The sequence below is a fragment of the Zea mays genome, chromosome 4 (genome assembly GCF_902167145.1).
Source record: "Zea mays cultivar B73 chromosome 4, Zm-B73-REFERENCE-NAM-5.0, whole genome shotgun sequence".
Lineage (NCBI taxonomy): Eukaryota > Viridiplantae > Streptophyta > Magnoliopsida > Poales > Poaceae > Zea > Zea mays.
Window position 1 is genome coordinate 165,596,052 of NC_050099.1, and position 13,709 is coordinate 165,609,760.

The following is a 13,709-nucleotide window of genomic DNA, read 5'->3' on the forward strand; positions in this document are numbered from 1 at the left end:
ATCGAAACTGGCAGACCCCGTACCTGCAATATCTCCACCGAGGAGAGCTACCCCTCGACAGAGCCGAAGCTTGGCGACTGGCGCGGCGCGCCAAGTCATTCGTCTTGCTGGGTGACGGGAAGGAGCTCTACCACCGCGGCCCCTCCGGCATCCTCTAGCGATGCATATCCATCACCGAAGGCTAGGAGCTCTTACAAGAAATACACTCGGGGGCTTGCGGTCATCACGCAGTGCCTCGAGCCCTTGTTTGGAAACACTTTCCGACAAGGTTTCTACTGGCCGACCGTGGTGGCCGACGCCACTAGAATTGTCCGCACCTGCCAAGGATGTCAATTCTACGCAAGGCAGACGCACCTACCCGCTCAGGCTCTGCAAACAATACCCATCACCTGGTCGTTTGCTGTGTGGGGTCTGGACCTCATCGGTCCCTTGTAGAAGGCACCCGAGGGCTACACGCACCTGTTGGTCGCCATCGACAAATTCTCCAAGTGGATCGAGGTCCGACCCCTAAACAGCATCAGGTCCGAACAGGCGGTGGCTTTCTTCACCAACATCATCCATCGCTTTGGGGTCTCGGACTCCATCATCACCGACAACGGCACCCAGTTCACTGGCAGAAAGTTCCTGGACTTCTGCGAGGATCACCACATCCGGGTGGACTGGGCCGCCGTGGCTCACCCCATGACAAATGGGCAGGTAGAACGTGCCAACGGCATGATTCTACAAGGACTCAAGCCGAGGATCTACAACGACCTCCACAAGTTCGACAGGCGATGGATGAAGGAACTCCCCTTGGTGGTCTGGAGCCTGAGGACGACGCCAAGTAGAGCCACACATTTCACGCCGTTCTTTCTAGTCTATGGAGCCGAGGCCATCTTGCCCACAGACATAGAATATGGTTCCCCAAGGATGAGGGCCTACGACGACCGACGCAACCAGACCAACCGAGAAGACTCACTGGACCAGCTGGAAGAGGCTCGGGACGTGGCCTTACTACACTCGGCGCGGTATCAGCAGTCCCTGCGACGCTACCACGCCCGAGGGGTTCGGTCCCGAGACCTCCAGGTGGGCGACTTGGTGCTTCGACTACGACAAGACGCCCGAGGGCGGCACAAGCTCACGCCTCCCTGGGAAGGGTCGTTCGTCATCGCCAAGGTTTTGAAGCCCGGGACGTACAAGCTGGCCAACAGTCAAGGCGAGGTCTACAACAACGCTTGGAACATCCGACAGCTACGTCGCTTCTACCCTTAAGATGTTTTCAAGCTGTTCATATACCTCGTTTACATATAAAGTCTAACCATCAAGGAAGGGTCAGCCTTGCCTCGGCAAAGCCCGACCCTCCCTCGGGGGCTAGAAGGGGAGAACCCCCTCCGTGTCAAAATTTTCCTCAGAAAAAGTATTTCTGCCAGAATATCTTTCGTGCTTTTCGACTACTTCGGTAGTGGGATCATGAAAACGACGGAGTACACGTAAGTAGGCAAGGCCGACCAAGCCGAGGGACTCCTACGCTCCGGGATACGGATACCTCACTCATCGCCTTCTGCGAGAAGTAACTCGCGTTCGGATGAGCGATCCTGCTGACCGAACAAGCCTTAACGCTCAAAAGACTTTATGCCAAAACGGTTTTTCGGGTTTTCTCGGCTACGTCAATAATAAAATCCCGCGAACGAGCAAGAGCACACGTAAGCGGCAAGGCCGACTGAGCCGAGGGATTCCTATGCCTCCGGGATACGGATACCTCACTCATCACCTTCCGTGAGAAGTAACTCTAGCTCGGATAAACGATTCTGCTACCGACGAGCAAGCCCTGATACTCGAAATAAGAGGAAAAGAAACGCAGCTTTACAACGCGACGATAGTATGTTTGGGCCTCGGCGACCGCAAAAAACATATGCATACTACAGGCGAACCGATCCTGCAGGCTCAGACGTCGATGGAGGGGGAGCAGCAGCACCCTCGGCGTCAACTCCACCTTCGGCGAAGTCCGACCGAGCCTCGGACGGCAACACGGGCGAAAGATCTCCGCTCCGAAGGACGACGTCAGCACCACGCCCGGGCCATCGCCGCCAGGGTCTCCTCCAGGAACCCGGCCCGAGCAGACGGCTCGGCCGGTCGCCCCGAAACCTCAGCCAGCTGTCCCCCGAGAACACCAGCCCGGCTCATGGCCTCGGCAACCCGACTCCGGCGCTGGTCCCGCCAGTGGACGGCCCGGCCAGGCTCCGGCCGACGAAGTCTTCTTTTCGAGCCAACTCTGCCTCTGTCCATGCTGACACCGCTGCCTCCGGCTCCGGCTCATTGCAGAGCGGCCGAGGGTTCCTTTAACTAAGCAAGAGAAGCCTCGGGCGGCAAGGCCGACCGAGCCGAGGGACTCCTACGCCTCCGGGATACGGATACCTCACTCGTCACATTCGCATGAGTCAACTCACACTTGGTTAAGCGGTTCAGTTAGCCGACAGATGAGTCCTAGTGCTCGAAATGAGGAAAAAACACGGCTTCATGCCAAAAATACATACATGTTCAGGCCCCGACAGCCACAATGAACAGACACCAGCACTCAAGGTGCCATTACAAACGGAACTCCGGTTCCACCCCCGCAGGTACGAACAACCCCCCACATTGGAGGGCCTGCGGGGCAACGAAACCCCAGGTGGCTCACCGCCGCCTGCTCCGGTAGCAGCGACAACGACCTCCGCTCCAGGTGGCCAAACAGCAGCAGCGATGGCCTCAGGGCGGACGCTGCTGCAACAAGGCCCTCGCCCACGTCCCCACTCGAGGGGCGAGGACAAGCTATCAAAGCCAAAGAGCCGGAGGCCTGGAGTGCGGATGGTGGCGGTGATCCCGTCGGCGACGAGGACTTCTTCAGCCGCCACCACCTCAGCGCCGACGACGGAAGCCATCTGCCCACCGGCAGATCCCCACTCGGATCCTCCAAGACGGGCAAGCACCGACCTTCGCGCAAGAGGCGTCGTACCGGAGCAAAGGCAGGACAGCCCAAGAACACGAACGCCGCCCTAGCAGCGCGCGATGTCTTGGGCGGCCCTCCGGTGCGCGCGGCGCGGCGACCGCTCATACGGCGGGAGGGGGCACCGGGAGCCGAGCCAAAGCCAGCTGAGCCAGCGAGCCCAACGCGTTGAAGCTGACGACGCTCGCGGCCGACCGACCCCGCGTTGTCGGAGTCCGCCCCTTCCGCTAGGCCAGTGAGCACCCTCTCCCCTGAATGCTGAAGGAGAGGGTGACCCATGAACCTGTGCGGGAGGTAGAGCTCTGGCTCAGCCCACCCTCCGCCCCAGCCAGGATGATGAAGATCCTTGAAGCTGAGGGCGGGGCAGAGGTCGCAGCCCGGCTTGCTTCTCCCCACCATCAAACTGGTGGTCACCGTCTTGGGTGACCACCGGCGAGGGGATGCAGTCGGGCTACCTAATGAAAATCTTTGAAGCCGAACGATGGCTGAAAGGTACCAACTTCCGCGAAGTTGCGTTCCTCCAACGACAGCAAGACGAAAGCGATGCGAGTGCTCCCCATCCGGGGGCTCAGAAGGTGGAAGGACGCAATGCATGAAGGGAGTGCGAAGACATGGTTGCCATCCAAGGGGGTCACCCTCCTTTTAAAGGCGACTCTCCCCACTTGCGTCCTCAGACGTCGTGGACTGAGTCTTCTCCAACATGCTCTAAGGTCCTCCCCCTACGACACGGGGGCTGGGTCCCACGCGTCATGCAAGCTGGTCCAGGACAGAAGAAGCCAAACCGCCGCGCGTGGAGCGCACAACAGCCCAGCGGTTACAAGCATTCCTCCACTATCGCCCGGACCAGCGGGTGAAAGGGCGGACCGCCATGCAGGCTGCATGCAACCGCACCAAGGGGGCGCACCCTTTCGACTTCGACGCATCCAGCATGGAGGCCCAGGCCCACACGTCATGTAACCGACGCGCCGGTTACTACGTGCAAGAAACTGCACCGCCACTCGCGCCAGTACTGCGCCTCCTCGACTGCGGAACCGGTGCAGCGACTCGAGGCGACCCTATGCATGACCCGACAGTGCCAACCGAGCACATCGGTCATGGGTCAGTCAGCCGCGGGAGAAGGTGCGACGGTCGATACGGCCAGAAATGGGCCGGCAGTAATGGCGGTGGCAGGCGGGCGGAAGCAGCAGTCAAGTCGTCAGCAAGCTCACGCCCCCTCCTGGGACAGCGAGAGAACCCTCTCCCACGGCGTGAAGACAACGCGCCCGTGTTCCGTTCCTCGAACGGCTCGCGCACGCACAACGGCTACCCCACAAACCACTCGTCCCGTCGCATTAACTCTGCGGCAGGACAGGCGGCACCTTTGGCAGGCGAAGCAGGCGACGCTTCACCTCCGCCATAATGACCGCGTCAAAAAAGGTGCGCCACGTCATTCGATTTCGTATCCTTTTCCACTTCCTCTTTCTCTCTCTTGCTACAGGGACCGGGAAAGGGGATACTCCGAAAGGGATCCTTCTCCGCGAAGGAAGCGGGCCCCGAGCCCCCTACTGATCAGAGGTTCGAAGGCTAGCCCCTCGGAAGGGTTCAACAGCCGCCTCAGAGCACTCAGGCTCCGCACCCACTACTGGTCAGAGGTTCGAAGGCTAGCCCCTTGGAAGGGTTCAACGGCCGCCTCAGGCCACTCGGGCTCCGCGCCCACTACTGATCAGGGGTTCGTAGGCTGGCCCCCAAAGGGTTCGACAGCCGCCTCAGAGCACGCAGAGCGAGGGATGACCCTAGGTACGTTCGATACATAACCAAGGCTCGGGCTACGCTCCCGAGGTACCCTAGGATATTTTCGAGACCGACGGGAACGATTTGTAACGGAATCCCACCAGAGGGAGGCATCGAGCCCTCGGACCCCGTCAAAAGGGGACCGGGTCTGGCGAATCACCTACAGGTACTGTTGGAGCGCGCCTCCGGGCCACTAGCCGACCCCTAACGAATGGGGTACGGGCGTCCACTCGGATTACCCATTAGCAACTCACTGGAGACACCATGTTCGGCGCCCTCCGAGGGCAACATGGTGCTTTCCCCCCTCCTCCTTGCGGAAAGGCGACGCAGGGGCGTATGAAAAAAGCCGAGTCTGTCCTTGACCGTCCTCTCGCTCTGTGCGGAGGCTCGGGGGCTGCTCTCGCAAACCCGACTCCGGCCAAACCATTGACAGCGTCAACATACCAGCCCGAGAACTTGGGACTCGACTATGCACCCGGGCTACGTCCAGTTCGCATGAGGGAACAACCAGACCGGCCGAAGCATCACGAAACGCGCTAAGACCTCGAAGGAGTCAAACCACTCCTCCAAGGCCTCGGGGGCTACACCCGGCGGGTGCGCTCGCGCGCACCCACCGGAACGAAACGCAACCGAGAAAGGCCGGTCCCCTTGCAAAAAAGTGCGACAAAAGCCTCCAAGCGAGTATCAACACTCCCTTCGAGGCTCGGGGGCTACTGTCGGGGACCATAATTAGGGGTACCCCCAAGACTCCTAATCTCAGCTGGTAACCCCCATCAGCACAAAGCTGCAAAGGCCTGATGGGTGCGATTAAGGTCAAGGCTCAGTCCACTCAAGGTACACGATCTCGCCTCGCCCGAGCCCAGCCTCGGGCAAAGGCAGCCGACCCCGGAGGATTCACGTCTCGCCCGAGGGCCCCCTCAAGCAACGGACACACCTTTGGCTCGCCCGAGGCCTAGTCTTCGCAGAGAAGCAACCTTGGCCAGATCGCCACGCCAACCGACCGTATCGTAGGAGCATTTAATGCAAGGATCGCCTGACACCTTATCCTGACGCACGCTCTTCAGTTGACAGAGCCAAAGTGACCGCAGTCACTTCGCCGCTCCACTGACCGACCTGACAAGAAAACAGTGCCGCCTGCGTCGCTCCGATTGCTGTGCCACTCGACAGAGTGAGGCTGACAGCACCTAAGTCCAGCCTCGGGCGCCATAGGAAGCTCTGCCTCGCCCGACCCCAGGGCACGGGCTCAACCTCGACGCTGGACGACGTACTCCGCCTCGCCCGACCCCAAGGCTCGGACACAGCCTCGGCCTCGGAAGACGGTCTCCGCCTTGCCCGACCCCAGGGCTCGGGCTCAACCTCGACGCTGGACGACGGACTCCGCCTCGCCCGACCTAGGGCTCGGACTCAGCCTCAGCCTCGGAAGACGGTCTCCACCTCGCCTGACCCAGGGCTCGGACTCAGCCTCAGCCTCGGAAGACGGTCTCCGCCTCGCCCGACCCAGGGCTCGGACTCAACCTTGACCTCGGAAGACGGACTCCGCCTCGCCCGACCCCAGGGCTCGGACTCAGCCTCGACCTCGAAAGACGGACTCGACCTCGACCTCGGAGGAGCCTCCGCCTCGCCCGACCTAGGGCTCGGACCGACCACGTCACAGGGGGGCATCATTATCCTACCCCCTAGCTAGCTCAGGCTACGGGGAACAAGACCGGCGTCCCATCTGGCTCGCCCCGGTAAACAAATAATGATGGCGCCCCGCGTGCTCCATGACTACGGCGGCTCTCAGCCCCTTACGGAAGCAAGGAGACGTCAGCAAGGATTCGACAGCCCCGACAGTTGTCCTTCCACAGGGCCCAAGCGCTCCTCCGACGGCCACGACATCACATGAACAGGGTGCCAAAACTTCTCCGACTGCCACGACGGCATGTACTTAGGGCTCTAGCTCCTCTCTGCTAGACACGTTAGCACACTGCTACACCCCCCATTGTACACCTGGACCCTCTCCTTACGCCTATAAAAGGAAGGTCCAGGGCTCTCGTACGAGAAGGTTGGCCGCGCGGGAGAACGGGCCGACGCATAATTCTCTCGCTCTCTCTCTCTCCCACGCGAACGCTTGTAACCCCCTACTGCAAGCGCATCCATCCGCCCTGGGCGCAGGACAACACGAAGGCCGCGAGTTCCCCTTATTGTTCTCCCCCCTCTGTGTCCTGTCTCGCGCCGACCCATCTGGGCTGGGACACGCAGCGACAATTTACTCGTCGGTCCAGGGACCCCCCGGGGTCGAAACGCCGACAAAAAGACACTTGGAGGTTTTTATACAATTCCTTCAAGGTCTTAAACTTTTCTTTTTCTTTGTGCATGTAGTCATCGGCCTCACCTAACATTCTAACAAGATCATCATATGAATAGCCATCATCATCAACATCATCATCATCATTTATATCATTTATATCGGTGATGATTTTTACCTTAGCATCTCCCTTTGCCATGAGACAATGAGGAGATGAGAAAAGTGAAGGGGCTTCCTTGATGGCAATTCCGGCATTAAGCTTGGACGAGGTGTCATCATCATCATCATCCGTGCTATCATCCGAATCCCATTCAACTAGGTAGGCTTTGCCATCTTTCTTCTTGTTGTAGAATTTCTTCTTCTTATCATCTCCATCTTTGCCCTTCTTCTTGTTAGGGCAATTCATGGCGATGTGACCGGGTTCCTCACACTCAAAACATTTTCTATCATTAAAAGCATTTCTTCTTGATGTTTGGCCTCTTCTAGGTTGACCTCTCTTCATCTTCATGAATTTGTTAAATTTCTTTACAAATAGAGCCATATCTCCATCACTCTCACTTTCATTTTCTTTATCATCACTATCTTCCTTTTCGATTGCCTTAGAAGCTTTAGCTTTGAGAGCGATTGATTCATTCTTCACTTTCTTTGCTAAACTTATAGCATCGGCTTGAGATTTCTTGAATATATCTTGAGTAAGAATTCCAACCAATACTTCGGTTGGAGAGGTTGTAGATAGATCACTTCTTACTAACATGGTCACAATGGTCTCATACTTCTCCGGAAGAGATCTAAGGAACTTATGAGTGAAATCCACAACCGGTACTTTAAAACCAAGTCCCTTGAGTTCATTCACTATCTCATTTAACCAGTTGAACATATCAGATACACTTTTATCTTCTTTCATATTGAATTGCTCAAACATTCCTTTGCACGCATATAGCTTAGCACTCTTCATAATTGTAGTTCCTTCATGAATTTCCATTAGCTTAATCCAAATCTCATGAGTAGTTGTGAGATTTTTGATACGGTTGAACTCATTTATGTCAAGAGCATCGTAGAATACATTCATGGCTTCATCATTTGTAAGAATGTTTTCATTGTCACTAGCCAATGGTTCATCTTCTTTCAACACAACAAACCCATTCTTGACAATTGGCCAAATTTTTCCACCCATTGCTCTAAGATGCATTGACATTCTTATTTTCCAATAGTCATAGTTATTTCCATCAAAATGCGGTGGCTTCCCAATGTGCACATTGTTGTTACTAGCCATTTTGTCCCACTCCGGGATGATTAGATCCATAAACAATGGAGTCATCGGCTCCGATACCACTTATAGGATCTAGGACACCGGCTAGAGGGGGGGTGAATAGACGGTTTTGACTAAAATAAAAAACACTAGAGAAATTTAATCAATATGACAAGAGGTATAAATTCTCTAGTGACAACAAGTAAACAATCTATGAGAATCAACTATGGTGATTGTATACAAGAAGAACAATATGCGAAATACTAATCACTTGCATGACAATAAGTAATGCAAGAAAAGAAAGACACCGGATTTTATCCCATGGTATCGGTGATTTGCCGATCACCCCTAATCCATGTTGAGGTGGACTTCAAGCTCTCACTTGCTCCTCTATCAAGACACGGCTTGATCTTTGAGCCAAGTGGACAAGAAATCACTCAATACCTCGTTTCCACTAATGTCACATTTGCCGCTCCGGTGAGGTAGGCGCGGACCCCTCACAATCGACACCGCGGATCCTCCACAATCTTCTTGGAGAGCTCGACGGAGACAACACCCGAGCCGTCTAGGAGACAATAACCTCCAAGAGTAACAAGACGATGACGCTTGCTCGGTGTACCACCTAGTGCCTCAAGAATCACCAATGGATGCAAATGCACTAGGAACTCTCAATCTCTCACTAGAGTGCAATCTCAAGCAAGGAGTGTGAGAGAATGAGTGGGAGGATCACAAATGAGATCAATGTGTGCAAGGAATGGCCAAGGGAGCCCTCACACACGAGCTCCCCTTCTATTTATAGCCCACCTCAAAAATTCAACCGTTATGTGCAACTAGCACACTTTCTGCGCACACGCGGACGGTCCGCGCCCTGAGGCCGGACGGTCCGCCGTACAAGTAACGACTATTTTTCCCATTTGAAATCTGTCAGAGCTGTCAGAAAAGCGAGGTCCGGACAGTCCGCCAACCTTGGCCGGATCGTCCGGGACCTGACAACTTGGAGCACCAGAGCTCTGACCACGAAGGATTAACACACGCAGACTGTCCGCCATACAAGGCCGGACGGTCTGCGACCTGGGAGTTAGTACTGTCCGGGCTTAGACCCCTGACAGTCCATAGTATAAACAGCCAAAAACACACAGTCTCTGCCCAAATCCATTTGGCACTCGCGGACGGTCCGTCGACCTTGGCCGGACAGTCCGCACAATAATACAAGGACTGTGTAGAGAGCAATCTTCTCTGGTTAGGACTGCGGACGGTCCGGCCCAAAGGCCCGGACGGTCTGCAGTACAAAAGTACAGGATTAGTGAGAAGTGCCCACACTTCTGACCCCACTGGATGAATCGCGGACGGTCCGCCCACATAGCCCGGACGATCCGCCTATCCCATGACTTAACAACTTTTCAAACACGCTTTTGAAAATATTTTTAACTCTCTAAATTGGAAGCGCTGTTAGTCCTCATACAAATGCAACCACTAGATGCTCTATGAGGCACTAAGTTTTACACAAACCAAAGTCATTGACCCCTCTTAATAGTACAGCCATCTAGCCTACTAATCCGGTCAAATATCTTCTCTGAACTCCTGGAGACCGGTAAAAACAAAAATCTATGTTATACCTTTGCCTTCACTTGATCCACAACCAATGCTTATAAGTCTCCAAGATTTTCTGTTCTATGTGGTCCAACCTGCATTCTTATTTCTCCAAGAACCGTTAGTCCACAAGCAGTTGTCATTAATTACCAAAATATCACTAAGGGGCCTAGATGATTCACACCATGGACCCGGGATCAGATCTCTAACATCAACGTTGTTGTATACTCGAATATTTATCTACCTACGACGAAGACTACGTGGGTTAGGATGACTCTAGTGTGAACACTTATTTCCTCTAAATATAGGGAGATTTTATTTACTATCCCTCCAACAATATTATCTAAAGTGTCATCTAAATAAGGAGAATGTTCCTATGTCATCTATATATGGAGATTCTCTCTTATACTCTAGCTATTTTAATACTTTAAATATCAGATTAAACAAAACTAAAATATGTATTAAACATTTAAGGCTATGAAAAATACGTAGTGAAAAAGTTAGAACAAATTTGAGGGGGTGTATTTGTCTTGTGGGTGCATAAAAATTTGTTATGGGATGTATATATGGTGAAATTTTAACTAAATTTATAGATTTTGTATTTTTATAGTGTATTTACACCTCTATCATCAATGTAGATGTGTCCCTGCAAACACGTATATATACAATTTTAGAGCAAAATATATATATGATATAGGTATTTAGACAATATATGAATGATATGCTCAAGAAAAATGAGATATAGAAGATGAAAATGTTAGAGAAGAAAGGATGTAGAAGAATGTAGAGCGCAAGGCCTTCGTCGGTATCTTCACCGGTTGGGTGGTCATTCATTTTTTGTTCGATTTAGTTTCTCGGTTTTTTTAGAAAAACCGGTTCTTAGAAAACTGGAATCGAAATATGAATTCAGAACACACGGAACTAAAAAATCAGTTTCGTTTTTTCGGTTTGGTTTCGATTTCTAACTAAATATACCAAAGTTTAGCAAAAATAGTAAAACAACACAATTTTAAAGTTAAGCAAAAGTGTGTAGATGACCAGACAGATAGAGGATTGGAGTTGGAGATGGATTGATTTGGAGAGATTGTGCGCTTACATTATATACTTAGGATTTGTGAAGGTTATATTGAGATATGCCTAAAATTCTATTATATCATATTTGGATGTAAATATTGGAGCAATGAATTAGGAATTGGAATCATCTTTCTAGAATTCTATTGTTTGTTTGCACATTAAATTGATATTTAGAATCAGACACTCAATTCCTTAGAATTGGACTACAACTAGAAATTCCCTCACCCAATACAAAGCATCACCTGTATTGCGTGAGATTGGACCACACAATTTCAAACTCTACTTCAGTGACATCAAAACAATAGAATTAGCATTACATCTCATTTCAATATCATGGCTGATTTAGTATTGAATCTAATTCAATTTCATGCCATCCAATATCAACATCTAAATGGAGCATTAGTTTATTGTGGGTCTATTATTGTCGGGGACCATAATTAGGGGTACCCTCAAGACTCCTAATCTCAGCTGGTAACCCCCATCAGCACAAAGCTGCAAAGGCCTGATGGGTACAATTAAGTCAAGGCTCGGTCCACTCAAGGGACACGATCTCGCCTCGCCCGAGCCCAGCCTCGGGCAAGGGCAGCTGACCCCGGAGGATTCACGTCTCGCTCGAGGACCCCCTCAAGCAACGGACACACCTTCGGCTCGTCCGAGGCCCAGTCTTCGCCAAGAAGCAACCTTGGCCAAGTCGCCACGCCGACCGACCGTATCGCATGAGCATTTAATGCAAAGGTAGCCTGACACCTTATCCTGACGCGCGCCCTTCAGTCGACAGAGCCAAAGTGACCGCAGTCACTTCGCCGCTCCACTGACCGGCCTGACAAGAGGACAGCGCCGCCTGCGCCGCTCTGACTGTTGTGCCACTCGACAGAGTGAGACTGACAGCAGCCAAGTCCGGCCTCAGGCGCCATAGGAAACTCCGCATCGCCCGAAGGGCTCGGACTGGGGCTCAGCCCCGGAAGACGACGAACTCCGCATCGCCTGACCCCAGGGCTCGGACTCGGGCTCAGCCCCGGAAGACGACGAACTCTGCATCGCCCGACCCTAGGGCTCGGACTCGGGCTCAGCCCCGGAAGACGACGAACTCCGCATCGCCCGACCCTAGGGCTCGGACTCGGGCTCAGCCCCGGAAGACGACGAACTCCGCATCGCCCGACCCCAGGGCTCGGACTCGGGCTCAGCCCCGGAAGACGACAAACTCCGCATCGCCCGACCCCAGGGCTCGGACTCGGGCTCAGCCCCGGAAGACGACGAACTCCGCTTCGCCTGACCCCAAGGCTCGGACTCGGGCTCAGCCCCGGAAGACGACGAACTCCGCTTCGCCCGACCCCAGGGCTCAGACTCAGGCTCAGCCCCGGAAGACGACGAACTCCGCATCGCCCGACCCCAGGGCTCCGACTCAGCCCTGGCCTCAGCCGACGGTCTCCGCCTCGCCCAACACAGGGGCTCGGACTCGACCTCGGCCTCGGAAGATAGACTCGACCTCGACCTCGGAGGAGCCTCCACCTTGCCCAACCTAGGGCTCAGACCGACCACGTCACAGGAGGCGCCATCATTACCCTACCCCAAGCTAACTCAGGCTACGGGGAACAAGACTGGCGTCCCATCTGGCTCGCTCCGGTAAACAAGTAATGATGGCGCCCTGCATGCTCTATGACGACGGTGGCTCTCAGTCCCCTTACGGAAGCAAGGGGACGTCAGCAAGGACTCGACAGCTGTCCTTCCGCCAGGCTCCAGCGCTCCTCCGACGGCCACGACACCACACGAACCGGGTGCCAAAACCTCTCCGGCTGCCACGATGGCATGTACTCAGGGCACTAGCTCTTCTTTGCTAGACACGTTAGCACATTGCTACACCCCCCATTGTACACCTGGATCCTCTCCTTACGCCTATAAAAGGAAGGTCCAGGGCCCTCTTACAGAGGGTTGGCCGCGCGGGGAAGGACGGGACGGCACGCGCTTAGGCCTCTCGCTCCCTCCCGCGCGGACGCTTGTAACCCCCTACTGCAAGCGCACCCGACCAGGGCGCGGGACAAACACGAAGGCCGCGGGTTTCCCCTTTTATGCCTGTCTCCCTCCGGCTTCTTCCCCCTTCGCGCTCCGTCTCATGCCGACCCATCTGGGCTGGGGCACGCGGCAACAATTTACTCGTTGGTCCAGGGACCCCCCGGGTTCGAAACGCCGACAGTTGGCGCGCCAGGTAGGGGCCTGCTGCGTGTTGATGAACAGCTTCCTGTCAAGCTCCAGATGGGTAGTCTCCAGCAACCTTTCCAGCCCGGGACGGTGCTCCGTTTCGGGAGTCTTGAGTTCATGTCCCTCGACGGCAGCTACGACATGATACTCCTTCCTCCGCCGCGCGACAGCGACAATGGCGGTCGACAACCCGCCCGTCGGCGGCGTAATCGACGACGTCTTCCCCACGTGGTGGAAGAACAACATTCGGGCTTGTCCCGTCACCTCCCCCACCAATGGAGGAGGAGGCGGGGCAACCAAGGCCAAGCAGGAGGCGGCACCTCGTCGGCTGTCGAGCGAGTCGACGGCGCCGGCGCCCCAACGGGGGGCACGTCGGGCATCGACCTCGCGTCTGAGACGAAGACGGGCGTCGTCTCCCCGCAACACGCCAACTCCAAGTAAACGGACGACGCCAGCACGCTCGCAAAGGACTTTCTGGGCGTCGCCCTCGTACCTGAGACGACGGTGCAGTCTGCCCCTGACGTGACTTCGTCACGCCCATCGACCAAGAGGTACCGACCGATTCCCATCTCGTGCCTTTT